Genomic DNA, 14,193 nt, shown 5'->3' on the forward strand with positions numbered 1-14,193 from the left:
AGTGGGCAGCCGTGGCATTCCGGCTGCTCAACTCCCAGCCTCCCTTGACTGCTTACGCAGCCAAAGGCAGCTCTGGGCCCAACAGAGCCCTTGGGGAGTAGCTACCAGCACACAGCCCAGACAGGTGCATGGCCTGAGGTGAGTCAGGGGGTGGAGGTGGTACTCCCTCCCTGGACCCCACTGTGCAGAGTTGGTCAGAGCCCTGACAGTCCTTGCCCCACCCCTGAAATAAAAGTCAAACTATGCCTATGCCCCAGGGTCCCACCCCTGGCCCAGAGCCAGCCACCCACCCACCCCTGCTGGGCCCCAGAGTTTCTCTAGCATGTTGAGGGGGGCCTCAGAAAGAAAAAGGTTGAGAACCCCTGACTTACAGTACTTCCATTGTGTTGATTTGGGTAATAATCATAGCTCAGCCTACACATTTTACTTATAACTTTCTGATACATCACAGAATATAAATATCTGGACTTCTGATGAGTCTAAGAGTGGAGATCAATAGGGTCATTGGACTGTTTATTGCTTTGAGGCTAAGAAAGTAAAAGCATCACACTAAACATGTTAAAGTCCTCTGCCTGTTTTGATTGTAGTCAAAATACTACAACCTAGTCCCCAGATGTATCTATCTAACCATGGCAACAAGTTATGGCAATAGGTTGCAATGGAAAAACATATCCCACATAGGTCCCAAATTAGAGTAGCTGAAAAATGTATCTTAACCAACTCTAGGGGCACAAGCAGCCTACACTGTGAAAATGGGACAGTGCCCCGCTTCTTTCCTCATGTCCCCGTCCCTGCAATTTTCCATCTTGCTTACTTCTCATCTCTCCCCTCTTTTTAGTCTTCCCAAACAAAACCCAGTTTTTTTTAACCTTTCCTCATAAGTCAGGTTTTCTAAACTATTTATCATTTTTGTTGCTCTCCTCTGGACTCTCTCCAATTTGTCCACATCTTTGTTGGAGGTTGATGCCCAAAACTATACTCCAGCTGAGGTCTCACCAGTCCTGAATAGAGTGAAAAATTACCTCCCTCATCTTACATACAGCACTCCTGTTAATACACCCAGAATATTAACCTTTTTTGCAACTGTATCACATTACTGGCTCACATTTATAACCCCCCAGATCCTTTTCTGCAGTACTACTCCCTCGTCAGTTATTCCACATTTTGCAGTTGTGCAAGCTCCTCCCAACAGAAAAGGCTGCCCCATGTTCCAGCCTATTTTGGGCTTCCATAAGGCCAATGTCATCATTCTGGTATCAGAGAGAACCAATCCCTGGTAGCTTATCAGGGTCAACTCCAAAAACCAAGGAAATCTAAGCAAATGGTTCCCCAATCCCATAAACTGGGAAACACTTCTAGGACAGTAGGGATGAGCATCCTAGAGGTAGAATGTGGGTGTGGGCACTTCATCCATTAAGGCTGGCATTGAGGAAACATATTTGGGAAATCCAGAGGAGGAATTCCAGGCCCAGCTTGCTTAGACACCTACCTTCAACAACTGAACACTTTCTATAGAAAGGAGTAAAGAATAACTCCTGTGAAGTTACAAGGGCAAGTGCCAGAGATCGTTGGCTGCATGCTAGTGACCAAGGATGCTCAGAAAGTGCATAGTCTAGACCTTTTCTTGATGGGAAGAGAGAAGTCACTTAGGCAGTCTAGCTGGATGTTTGGATTTAAGTGGAAAGCATCACTCATCCAGAGAGAGGACAGAAGTTCTGAGCGTTCCTGCTAAGCTGTCCCTCCCTGGGACTGAATAGAAGACTTTGGATTTGGACTCTTGTGGCTAGTGAACAGTTTTGCCACCAGTTTGTTACCTGGGGTTCTTTCAACCCAAGGCTCTTGGTAACTTTTACTCTGTGCAAGGTGGTGTCAGGAAATAAATCAGGAGAGACACGGCCGTCCGACCGATAGATGGCTGGCACAAACAGGACAACACAAGAGTGCTTTCACTTACAGCTAAACTTTACTTAGTCTAAAGCACTTACACACATCCACGGCAGGTTAGTAAAGCTCCCCCAACCCTTGATAATTACCAACGCTGAGTGTGGCTCCTGAGTGGCACAGCAGCAGCCCATCTGCCAGTGGGGAACACAAGATGCATCCAGAGGGAGAGTCCAGTCCTGAAGAGTCCCACTACCTCAAACTTTCCCCCCTTATTTATACATTACATTTAGTAATAGAATGACATGTCCCTTAAAGAAAACTTGTTAAGCAAGCAGTTCCAATGGTCAAGCAAGAGGCTCCTTCTGATTATTGATTAACCAGGTGTAGGTTTTTCCAGAGTTTGCAGCCTTGAGGCCCCAGTAGACATTCCTGGGGCACATCCTGCTCTTCTAAAATGCATGTATCAGCCACTTCAACACAATTCTTATCAGGAAGGACATGGGGTCAAGCTGCCCTTTCTGTGGCACCCAAAACCCCCTCCCCTCCTTCCTTGGTCAAGTTGAGTTTGCTACATGGCACCTTACGGCCTGCTGACTTGGCTGCTTTTAGCGATAAGCCATAATGGTTTCAGGCACTTTACTGGTTTGCTGACATCTCCCCGTACAAGTTTTCAAAACAAAATTTGAGTGGGATATGTGTAAAAGGTGCAAAATAACATAGTTTGGGTAATTAGGTAGAGACACAGTGACTTACAATTTATAATACTCTGGGTTTGGTGTTCCTGTGAATGTTAATTCTCTCATATTTTAAAAATTAAACCAGGATTATTATTCTAATTCTGGTTTAATTTTCTTTTCCTGTTTTTATTAGTAGCAACTGTGATATTACAGTACCACGTAAAAGCCACAGCTGAGACCAGGGTTCTGTAAGTAGCAGTCCCTGCCCCAAAGAGCTGACAGTCAAAATTAGAGCTGGATGGGAGTTTTCTGATGGAACAATGCTGACTCAAGAGAATGAAACATTCCTTGGGAATGTGATGATTCTGCCTAAACTTTCAATGGCAATCTGCCTACTTTTCTGCCAGCTCACCCACCTGCCTACCTCCCCAGCAAATGGTGGGAAATTTGAGAATCAGGGTTCACAGGCTCCACAGGTCACTTGGCTCTGCTGGGGAGCTGTGGAGCCCAGAGAGCTAGGCATCGGCCAAGCCAAAAAATTCCAGGTCAGGTCTCCCAGAAAGGAATTTTTCTGGAAATCTCCTTCACCCACTTACCCCCTATATTTCACATTTTTGACTTTTCATCCCCACTAGGGATGAAAAAATTCAGAAATTGAATAATTTTCCTGGGAAGGTTTGATGGGATCCAGGGTGCAGCCTGGGATTGTGGGACCGCTGTGGCCCCTTAACTCTCTCCAGCCTGGGCTGTCTCATAATACCTTGCTAGTGACCAGCAGCAAGCCCCTCTAGGTATTGTTATCACTCCTCAACAACATGTGGAGCCCCACACACCCACCTACATTGCATTAAAGCTCCCAGAGCCAAATCCCCCCAGCTCCCAGCACTGTACCTCAGGAATATACTGTCTTGCACTGCTGAAGCTGGGCAGTACAGATTTATTAATTGGTTCACCACTTCAACAATGGAAAGTGGATATACACTAGCCTTTGTACCCTGAGCAGATTTGCCTCACGCTTCATACACACTCACTGGTAAAGATAAACAATTAAATGTATTGACTATAAAAGTTGGATTTTAAGTGATATTAAGTGGTAGGCAAAAAGTCAGAGTTAGTTACCAAAAGAAATAAAATATAAGCACACAGTCTAAAACTCTCAACCCTATTAGACTGGACAACAACTAGACTAAGCAGTTTTTCTCACCCCCCTCAATATTGCAGTTCATAGTACACAAATTTTACTCTCAAAATCAGGGCCAGTCCCCTCAGTTGGAGTATTCAGAGTGTCCTTGCTGCTTACAGTGTAGGTGGGTGAAGGAGAAAGGCCAAGCCTGGGCACCCTGTGTTCAGTTTTATACCCTCAGTCCATGTGCTTGTAGAACACAAGTCCAGGCATGTCTGGGTGCATTGCTGAGTGTCCAGGCAAAGTTGAGCAATCTCCCTGGTGTGGCCTCATGCAGGTGAGTCACTGAATTGTAGCTCCCCTGCTGGACAATGGCTGTTGACACCCCACCAGGCATTGGTTACTCTCCTTGCTGTTGTCTCTGGCTGATTCCCCAACTTACAGTATGTTTTAGTGACAACCATACAACACATTCACATAATGTCACATGCATTGATGATATACATATATGGATAGAGAAATGACTTTCAGAAGATCATAACCTTTTCCCTGATACCTTACAAGGCATGCTTTATATCTAATATCACAATCCTATACAGATGAATATGGGGGGGGGGGTTACAGGGTGCTCCCCCGAGGTACAGAACGTCCATTTTTGGCCAGCTCTAGTCAAAATAGATAAGAGATAAAGGCATCATCATTCCATTTTACAGTGAGAGTTTCTGAGGTACAGATTGGTTAAGTGACTTGCCCAATGATACACAGGAAGTTTGTGACAGAGCCACAAATTGTTTTAGCTACAATTCCATCCTTGTGTGTTCGTATTTAGCTTTTACTATGGCCGGACTCTGTTCAATTGGATCTGTTTTCTTCTACTGGGTGGAGACTGATTTATATGAAACAACAATAGTAATAACACAAAATGAGGACTAGAGTCCAATGTGTCTAGTCAGTGTTAGAGTGATTCAGGGAGACAGCCCTATTTAAATACCAAATTTAGGGTTCATTTGGTGGCACTGAAAATTTCTTATTTCAGTCTCTCTTGAAAAGCAAATGTGGCTGGCTACCCATTCAGAGGGAGAACCAGAAATTGGTTAACCTCTATGTAAGGAGTTCAGGCAACCATTAAGAAGAGATCAAGCAAGGCCCACTAGAGTAACCTCAGCCAGAGGGGGAAAATAGTGGGCTATAAAACCATCTCATCATCAGAAACTCCAGAAGACTGCTGTTTCCTCAGGACAGTATTTCTATTGATTTAAATTTTCACAGGTGCAGGAACTAATGGGAGGGCAGGGGTCTAGAAAATAATCAATTACTGACAGTAGATGGTGAGATTCAAAAAATTAAAGCTTTTTAACTGTTAAAACACAAAATGTCAACATCACGTCAAAATATACAAAGTAAATATCCTTACATCAAACTCTAATACATTCTCAAGCAGCATTTTTCTTACTTTGCCTCTCTGTAAATTTCAATGATCACCAATGAAAAAATAAAAGGAGTACTTGTGGCACCTTAGAGACTAACCAATTTATTTGAGCATAAGCTTTCGTGAGCTACAGCTCACTTCATCGGATGCTGTAGCTCACGAAAGCTTATGCTCAAATAAATTGGTTAGTCTCTAAGGTGCCACAAGTACTCCTTTTCTTTTTGCGAATACAGACTAACACGGCTGTTACTCTGAAACCAATGAAAAAATATTTCCATTGATTTATGTGTAGGGTGAAATTGATATTTGCTGACATTTACTGATACAAATCTAATCCTTCCAAGCCTAGTTTTAATGTTTTAACTCTTTTCCATAGCTTATACATGCCCCTCCAAATCACAGTGTAGATGGGAGCAAGAATTCAGAACATAAAGTTGAGTGGGCCACATGGCAGAGCAAAAGCAACTGTACAGGTTTCTATTCACTGCATAAATGGTCTGCAGCCCTCCATATTCAGTGTTGTACACAGGAACCAGGGGCATGACTGGCCAGGGAGGGGAATGTCAAGGAACAATCTCTACTCTTGTTGGGATGTTCTCCTCCCAAAACATCACACATTACGATGCAAACTTCAGCATCAGCTACTGCCATTCCTGGCTTTCTCACACTGTGTGTTTTTTTCTTGTACCAGATATGGACTGGCTACAGAGCTTCCTCCTTAGTGAGGTACACTCCAGATGTGCTCCTCATGAGATCTTTTAATTCTCTGCCAGGTTTGACTGAGGTTAGCTTAAATAAGGTATGAATACACACAGCGTCACTTGTCGCTTAAATAAGGTATTAATACACACAGCGTCACTTGTGGCAAAACAGTTTAATACAATTTAGCATTCCATTACACTATGGATAAGGCCCTACCAAATTCACAGCCGTGAAAAACATGTCACAGACCATGAAATCTGATCTCCCCTATGAGATCTGGCTATTGTAGGGGAGGGGGGCTCCTACTGTGTGCCAGGCTCCAGCTGCTAATCCCGGCCAGGCTGGGGAGGGACAGGACTTCCTCTTCCCCTGCAGGGGCCGCTCCTGGGGCTGGGTCAGACCCACCTCAGGAAACCTCCCCCAGCTGCAAGAAGCTCCACTGGCTCACTTCTGCGCTGCCTTCAGAGCTGGGTTCCCAGTCAGCAGCCACTGCTGTCCAGCACCCAGCTCTGAAGGCAGTGCCCTTGCCAGAAGCAGTGTAGAAGCAAGGGTGGCATCCCACAACCCCCTTTTGGCTCCCCACAGTTATAACACCGTGAAATTTCAGATGTAAACATCTGTAAAATCCTATGACTCTGAAATTGACCAAAATGGACCATGAATTTGGTAGGGCCCTAACTATGGAGGGGACCTGGGTGTACAGCAGGTGATGCAGGTAGGGTGTGTCGGGGCTGTCATGGTATGACAAGACCTTGGAGGAGGCTCCAAATTTGCTGACACTTTCTAGGCTAGTATTTAGTAGTAGTATAGTGTAGCAAGTGTAGTTTATGAGTCTGACCAAAGATTGCCTTGCGGGATTCCAATTACCTCAGTCAGAAAGACAAATCAAATCCAAGCCATGGGAATTGTTCCTGTCTCTCATGCTAAGAAGCTAAGCCCCAAGAGTGAGACTTCTAATCAGACTGTGATCTTTGGAGAAGCAGAATCACAGGTAAGTAATACTCCCTCTTCCCCACCCCAAACCCAGACACTTTGGAGGGTCAGCCCTCCCATTCTTTGCCTTTGGACACACAAGAGGGAGGATATAGGCCTGTATATCTCCCCAGCAATATCTATGTTGTTTACCAACAAGATGATAAACACATTTTTACTTCTGTCAGCACTGCTGCAGAGAGAATATAGCTGGGGAAGAAAAAGCAGGCACCATCAGGAAAATTGCCAGCTAAGCACTGATTGCAGGATCCTTTTGTTCACTATGTTTGGCAATAAGGTATGAAGCAAAATGGAAAAACAAGTTGCAAACTTACACTTTGGTAAGACTACAGTTAGAAAAATCTTACTTTGGCTTAAGTGATCAAATAGTTATAGACACCAAAACATCATTTTACAGAGTTACTTTTCTGACCATAATTAACATTTTAATTGCCTGGTTTTCATTTACTCTAAAATGCTTTAGCTTTCAACAGATTTTTGTGTGTAAATTAGATGCATCCTTAATTCCATTTATCATAAGTGATAACCTATATATTAGTAATGGTGGGAAGTAGTTGGCATTACAGTTATTTGTCTGTAACTCTATATAGGAGCATGCCAATAACAAACATTGAGATTATTAGAGAATAAAAATGGATTTTAATTAATTTTGCCACCATATTTGCTATATCACCAATGCTGTAACACCATTTTGTTCCTTTAGCAACCTCAAAAAAATATAGAAGCAAAGGAGAAATGATACTGCAATGTAATTACAAGCACTTTAAAGAATACAAGGATAAAACAATTAAAAAATACAGTACAGAGACTGAGAATCACACAAACATAAACAACAAACTCATCAAGGCTACAGATATGATAAAGTAACAAATATTTGATGTCATTAGTTTCTAGGGAAGAATTGGAGACAGGCTGTACTCTTACAGAAGCTGGTTTTAGGTTTCAATATCTGCTGAATTTTTTTAAATCAAATGTTGTTCTATGACTTGCTACACAGATTATAGCCGCGTAATGCTTCGCTTTTCATATTGCTCTCTCATATCAGGTCCTGTTTCCAAACATGGTTGTTTAGGGCTCCCTTTTTGCTTCTATTAAATAATTCAATAATAAAAGACTAGCTTCTGCTAAATGTTAAATAATTAAATAAATGCAAATATATCACAATGAACAATAGATCAAAAATATAAAAATGCATTTAAGGATAATTTGTCAAATAACAATGCAAAACTGAGAAAAGATTCTACTTCCTCTGTGCACACAAAGAGGAAGATTTTCAGAGGCACAAATAGAAGCTAAATGCCAAATTCCCACTGACTTCCAATCATATTAATTTTGTGTCTGATGTGTCATCTGTTGAGGACTCTCTTGTGTTACAAGGGTGGTAGACTTGGTGATCTAATATTTCTACCCATCACCATATGATCACAATATTGTAGCTTTGTTGACACGAAATTAGCTCACATGTACCATTAGATCAAGTTGATCAGGATGTTATGGGTTATTTTCAACCTCTGAAACTTTGCTGGATGTGAATCCTGAAATGGACCAGCATGCAGCTAACGTGGACTTGTTGAAGAATCTGAAAGATTGTTCTCCTTCGCTGAAAACATCGGATATAAACGAGTGCAGTCATCCAAACAATCTGCCCAAAATGGAAACAAGGGGCTTTGCTCATATACTGTATTCAGCTTCATGGGTGCAACTCCTCTTCACATCATTGGAAGCTGTCATCCAAGAGGAAGAATTCTGGCCAAAACCTTTTGTTATATATATCCTCATGCTATCTATCATCTACCTCTTGTAAAGAGTTCTCCAGATAGGGGACAAGATTTGGCCAGTCATTTAAAGAAAAATTGAGAACTAATTTTATGGCAAGTGGAGATACAGCATTTTGACAAAAATACAGATACCTCAAAATATGCTGTTTTGTTTTTAACCTTAGTTTTCATATAGCCATTTCACACCACACTAGAGTTGCATCACATGGGTTAAGTCATAGCTATAGCACTTAAAGTGACAATTCCAGGGTATTTCCTAGAAAATGACGACAAACTTCAGTAACTGTCATTTTTGCCTGTGTTCCCAAATGCACAAAACCCCCACTACAACAATAAAAAACCCTCCTAGGTCCAGGTGCTACTTTTCCTGAAAAACATCCATTCTGAACACATTCGTATGTGCAATCTCCGAACCACTATCAGCATTAAAACATAAACCACATGCCTGTTAAATAAGTACTTATAGGGTATTCATGTTGAAGAGATAAAGGTATGTGTGCTCTCCTGGGAAACTCAGGGGCAGAGTGAACTGCAAAACTACCTTCAGTTCCCTGTTCCTGGTGCCCTAGGCTTTTTGTTTGAGCTATCAGCTCTCATTAGGGCACTTTCTAGGGACAACCTCTGTGAGAAATTTTTCTGTGATGCTGCTGCAACTGGAGCATTCTGCTTTGTATTTTAAAAGTCATCTTGAGCATAAATATTCTGCACTGTTGCACAAAACAATTGCTCCTCCAGTGCCATGTAAAGCCAAAAAGACAGTTCCTGGGACCAGCCAAGGGCCCCTGGAGATTGCTGCTGATAGAGCAGGAAGCTTGGCTCGGCGGGTGCAGGGGAAGATGAAGTTAAAACGCCTGTTTTTAAACGGTTTGCACTGAAAATGTTCATCCAACCATTTCAATTTAGGGTGACATTCTGAACAGAAGAAAAAGGAAAATAAAAATAACATACAATGATTAAAAATCCCTAATGATGTGTCCCAGGGTGAACAGGGTATAAACAGCAGCAGCAGCAAGAAAGGGTGGTTTTAAGAAATAGCATCCAAGCGCTATTGAGTAACTTGAAGATTCAAACAAACAGCCAGAGTCCATGCAGATAGCTGCCTTGCAGAGAGGGCTTGTGTTTTAGAAGTAGGATGACCACATGTCCCTAAAAACCAGAAGATGCTCTATTTTCAGGACCTATCCTGGTATTCCTTGTAGTTTTACAAAAAAACTTTTGTCCATTTTTTTGAAAACTCCTGCTGACTTTGACTAGTTGAATAGCCAGCAAGGACAGCAGATGGGCTGAGTGCATATGGATCTCAAGGATCGCATCCAATCAGGCCTATCAAATGTCCCACACCACCACCCTGCACAGACTAACAGTAACCTCACTGTGACACAGAGCACTTGGACTCCTCGGCAAACACTGCCACCTTTGCTGCTCTCTCCAGCCCTCTGATTTAATCGACCCACCACACACTTTGGCAATCTGGGCTCCTTCTCCAAGGGTCAGCGTAGCACAGACCAAACCAGTGTTGGCTCAATTTGGGGAACCCCCTATAAATCACAAATACCATGTATCAACATTTCATTAAAAATATGTTAAAGAGTGGGTGAAACAGCATATTTCCTTGTGCACAGCAAAAGCATTACCCTTTCAGCCTTAGTAATATAATTCTGAGGTTATGGGTTCAGGCAGGAATCACCCGGTTGAAGTAGGCTAGAACACAGGAAAGCTGTGATAGTATGGGCATTTACCCTCCGGTGCAACAGCACCAACCCCTTGAGACTGGGGAGTTTAGGGGTTACCCAATCAGAACTTTAAAATCTCTGGGGATTTTCTGAATGCATCTAACTGGGAAGTTTGGAATTCTCTCTCCAATACAAAAATACAACCTAAATGGAGCTACTATAAGATGGGTGCATAACTGGTTGGAAAATCATTCCCAGAGAGTAGTTTTCAGTGGTTCACAGTTATGCTGAAAAGGCATAATGAGTGGGGTTCCACAGGGATCAATTTTGGGTCCGGTTCTGTTCAATATCTTCATCAATGATTTAGATAATGGCATAGAGAGTACACTTATAAAGTTTGCGGACGATACCAAGCTGGGAGGGGCTGCAAGTGCTTTGTAGGATAGGATTAAAATTCAAAAGGATCTGGTCAAACTGAAGAAATGGTCTGAAGTAAATAGGATGAAATTCAATAAGGACAAATGCAAATTACTCCACTTAGATAGGAACAACTAGTTGCACACATACAAAATGGGAAATCACTGCCTAGGAAGGAGTACTGCGGAAATGGATCTGTGGGTCATAGTGGATCACAAGCTAAATATGAGTCAACAGTGTAATGCTGTTGCAAAAAAAGCAAACATCATTCTGGGATGTATTAGCAGGAGTATTGTAAGTAAGACATAAGAAGTAATTCTTCCGCTCTACTCTGCGGTGATTAGGCCTCAACTGGAGTATTGTGTCCAGTTCTGGGTGCCACATTTCAGGAAAGATGTGGACAAATTGGAGAAAGTCCAGAGAAGAGCAACAAAAATAATGAAAGGTCTAGAAAATATGACCTATGAGGGAAGATTGAAAAAATTGGGTTTGTTTAGTCTGGAGAAGAGAAGACTGAGAGGGGACATGAGAACAGTTTTCAAGTACATAAAAGGTTGATACAAAGAGGAGGGAGAAAAATTGTTCTTCTTAACCTCTAAGGATAGGACAAGAAGCAATGGGCTTAAATTGCAGCAAGGGCAGGTTAGGTTGGACGTTAGGAAAAACTTCCTAACTGTGAGAGTGGTTAAGCACTGGAATAAATTGCCTAGCGAGGTTGTGGAATCTCCCTCATTGGGGACTTTTAAGAGCAGGTTGGACGAACACCTGTCAGGGATGGGCTAGATAATACTTAGTCCTGCCTTGAGCGCAGGGGACTGGACTAGATGACCTCTTGAGGTCCCTTCCAGTTCTATGATTCTATGCACAATGCCTCTAGCGACACCGTGGGAGTCATCATAAATAGACATGAACTTGAATTTTGGGGGGTAGTGGGCTCCCAGAAAGGCTCAGAGGGAAAAAAGCTCAGCATGAAGTGGCCAAGACTCAGCTCAAGGGTCCTAAAATGTGATCTTGGTTTCTTTCCTATGAGAGTTATCATGGAGAAGTTCATGGTGATATGACAAGGAGGACAGCTTCAGCAAGGCCCTGCCTACCCTGCACCTTAATGAAACTGAATAACTAATCTGGGTTAGGGGGTGGGACCTCTAGGTATTACCAGAGAAATTCTCCAGTCTCCATTTTGCCTTCCTAAATCTTTATTCTGAATAAATAATAGTCACTTCACCCTCAGATGGATGCTGCAGACCTTGAGCATGCTCTGTACTAAGATAGGGTAAAAATTCAGTCAATTGACATAAAGTCCGGAATTTCTAAGATGGCATCTTTGCAAAAAGCCATGTGTGTGTAGGGGTCGGCAGTGTTATAACTCTGAAGGAAACAGCAACAGTGAGCATGTGCAAAAACATGCACAGGCAAAGACCTGACAGCAAATAGCAGTATATAAAGCAGAGCAGAGCAGTCAGTCGGTGGAAAGAGAAGATTTAGTCTGAAAGTTTGTGTCTGAGAAGGAAAGAACCATGCAGGAAGAGCCAGGAAGCCAGCCAGAGAAGCCAAAGAAAAACTGCTGCAGAGGGAGAGAGAGAGAAAAGAAAGCTGGAGTGGAGCACAGCTGACTGACCAGGAACAGAATAGCAACAGCAGTGATTTTTTAAAAGGAAGCAGTAATGGATTTATGTCATATAGTATAGTTTAGGATAGCATATAGAGTTAGTATGTGTGTGTGTTGATAAGAATGCATAATTCTGTTATTAATTGCAACATATCTATGTAAACTTTAAAGCAATTTAAGATCTGAGGTTAGCAATCTGTTGCAAACTGGCCACTTGCAATAAATTGCTTTGCTTAGAATCATTTAAACTATATGCTATTGTAGTTTAATTGCTCTTTAACTTGCAAAAAGGGATGTGTGTCTTGGATTTTGTGCCTTATTTAGGATTTTTAGGATACACTGTATTAGGGATTATTAGTTACATCAGTACAAAGATTATTTTGGTTTTGGAAAGAATACTGCCTGTGTCAATTACTTTATCAGAGGGTTATATCCATGTCCTTTAGTGTTTCCTTAACAACCTTGGGAACGTTTACCTCAGGAAGAACAGACTAAGGGGACAATAGACAGGTTATTATAGCAGGATCCCCAAATCCATTTTTCAGGGTAACACCTTCACCAGGATCCTCCAGCTCCTTAAAACACCTGACAGGAAATTTGAACACGATACGATATCAACAGAGCATATATTAAATGGATTAAGAACTGCATAAATGGCAGATTTCTAAAGGTAGGTGTTAATGGGGAATTGTGATTAAACAGTTTGTTTCTAGTGCTGTTCCACGGGGATTGATAGTAGGCCTGATGCTAGTCAACATTTTCATCAATGATCGGAAAGTAAATATAAAATCACAGTTGATAAAATTTGTGGAACAGTGTCCCCTACCTTGCAAGCAGAACCAGAAAAATCCTTGTAATTCAAAGTAATAATTTCAACAGTCTTCTACACACCAAACAGGACAGTCACACAGAGCAATCTGGATAGTTTGGTAGGCTGGGCTCGTCCAAACAAAGTATGTTTTAATACAGCCAAATGTAAAGTTAGGCATCTAGAGACAAGGAATGCAGGCCATGTCTACAGAATGGGGGGCTGTATCCTGGAAAGCATTGACTCAGAAAAAAGATTTAGGACTCATAGTGGACAAGCATCTAAACATCAGCTCTCATGGCAATGCTGTGACAAAAAGGGCTAATGCAATCCTTGGATGTATATACAAAGGAACAGCAAGCAGGAGTTAGGGAGGTGATTTTACCTCTGCATACGCTATTAGCGAGACCCCTACTGGAATACTGCATCTAGTTCTGGTGTTCACATTTTTTAAATGATGTTGAAAATTGGAGAGCGTACAGAAGAGTCACAAAAATTATTCTAGGGCAGGAGATGAGGCCTCCAAGTGAGAGACTTCAAGAGCTCAATCTGTTTAGTTTATCTGTTCAGCAAGCTTTGCATGAAGCAGAAGGATTTCAATACAGAATTCATTTCTGCACTGAATTCTGTCTATAGGCTGTGTTTTTTCACCACACATTTTCTACATTGATATTACCTATGATGTTCACTATTGAGAATCTTATATAATATACTAGTGTCCAACTAATAAAATTTACTAATGCACATGCATAACAGATTTTATATTAGCCATTTTGAGCATTTCAAATTGTGGAGTTCAGATTATTTTTAAGCAGTGAGAAAAAATTGTATTTATTTAAAATGAGAAGTACAGTGTGTGTACCTTTCTAGAAGGCAAACATAGCAAAGTAAGTATTACTCAAACTTAAAAAAAAAAAAAAAAAGACATCTGACCTGAAATTTTCAGGGATTATGAACTAAAAACAGGAGATTATAACAAAAGCTCTGATATAACTAGCTCTATAATGTGAGCTATCATTATAAATGCTGGACTTCCCGAAAATAGACTGTGTTCAATACCAGTATGTTGTTAGCATAACTATTCTCATATTTCTAATATT

The 14,193-nt window shown here is 41.6% G+C and overlaps 1 protein-coding gene across 3 annotated transcripts in view; it reads right to left on the reverse strand.

The window, feature by feature from the left end:
- PDP1 (pyruvate dehydrogenase phosphatase catalytic subunit 1) overlaps positions 1-14,193 on the reverse strand; it is a 669,997-nt gene that overhangs the window by 99,468 nt on the left and 556,336 nt on the right. Inside the window, exon 1 of one of the 3 annotated variants that reach the window (XR_014710380.1) lies at positions 2,034-2,112. The exons of 1 other annotated variant lie outside the window; for it this stretch is intronic. The gene's annotated coding sequence lies outside the window, so the exon portion shown is untranslated. Of the gene's footprint in view, positions 1-2,033; positions 2,119-14,193 lie in introns of those variants that run through there. One more of the 3 variants, XM_084620267.1, reaches the window with a different exon arrangement.

This window comes from Lepidochelys olivacea (assembly GCF_965140295.1).
Source record: "Lepidochelys olivacea isolate rLepOli2 genome assembly, chromosome: 2".
NCBI lineage: Eukaryota > Metazoa > Chordata > Testudines > Cheloniidae > Lepidochelys > Lepidochelys olivacea.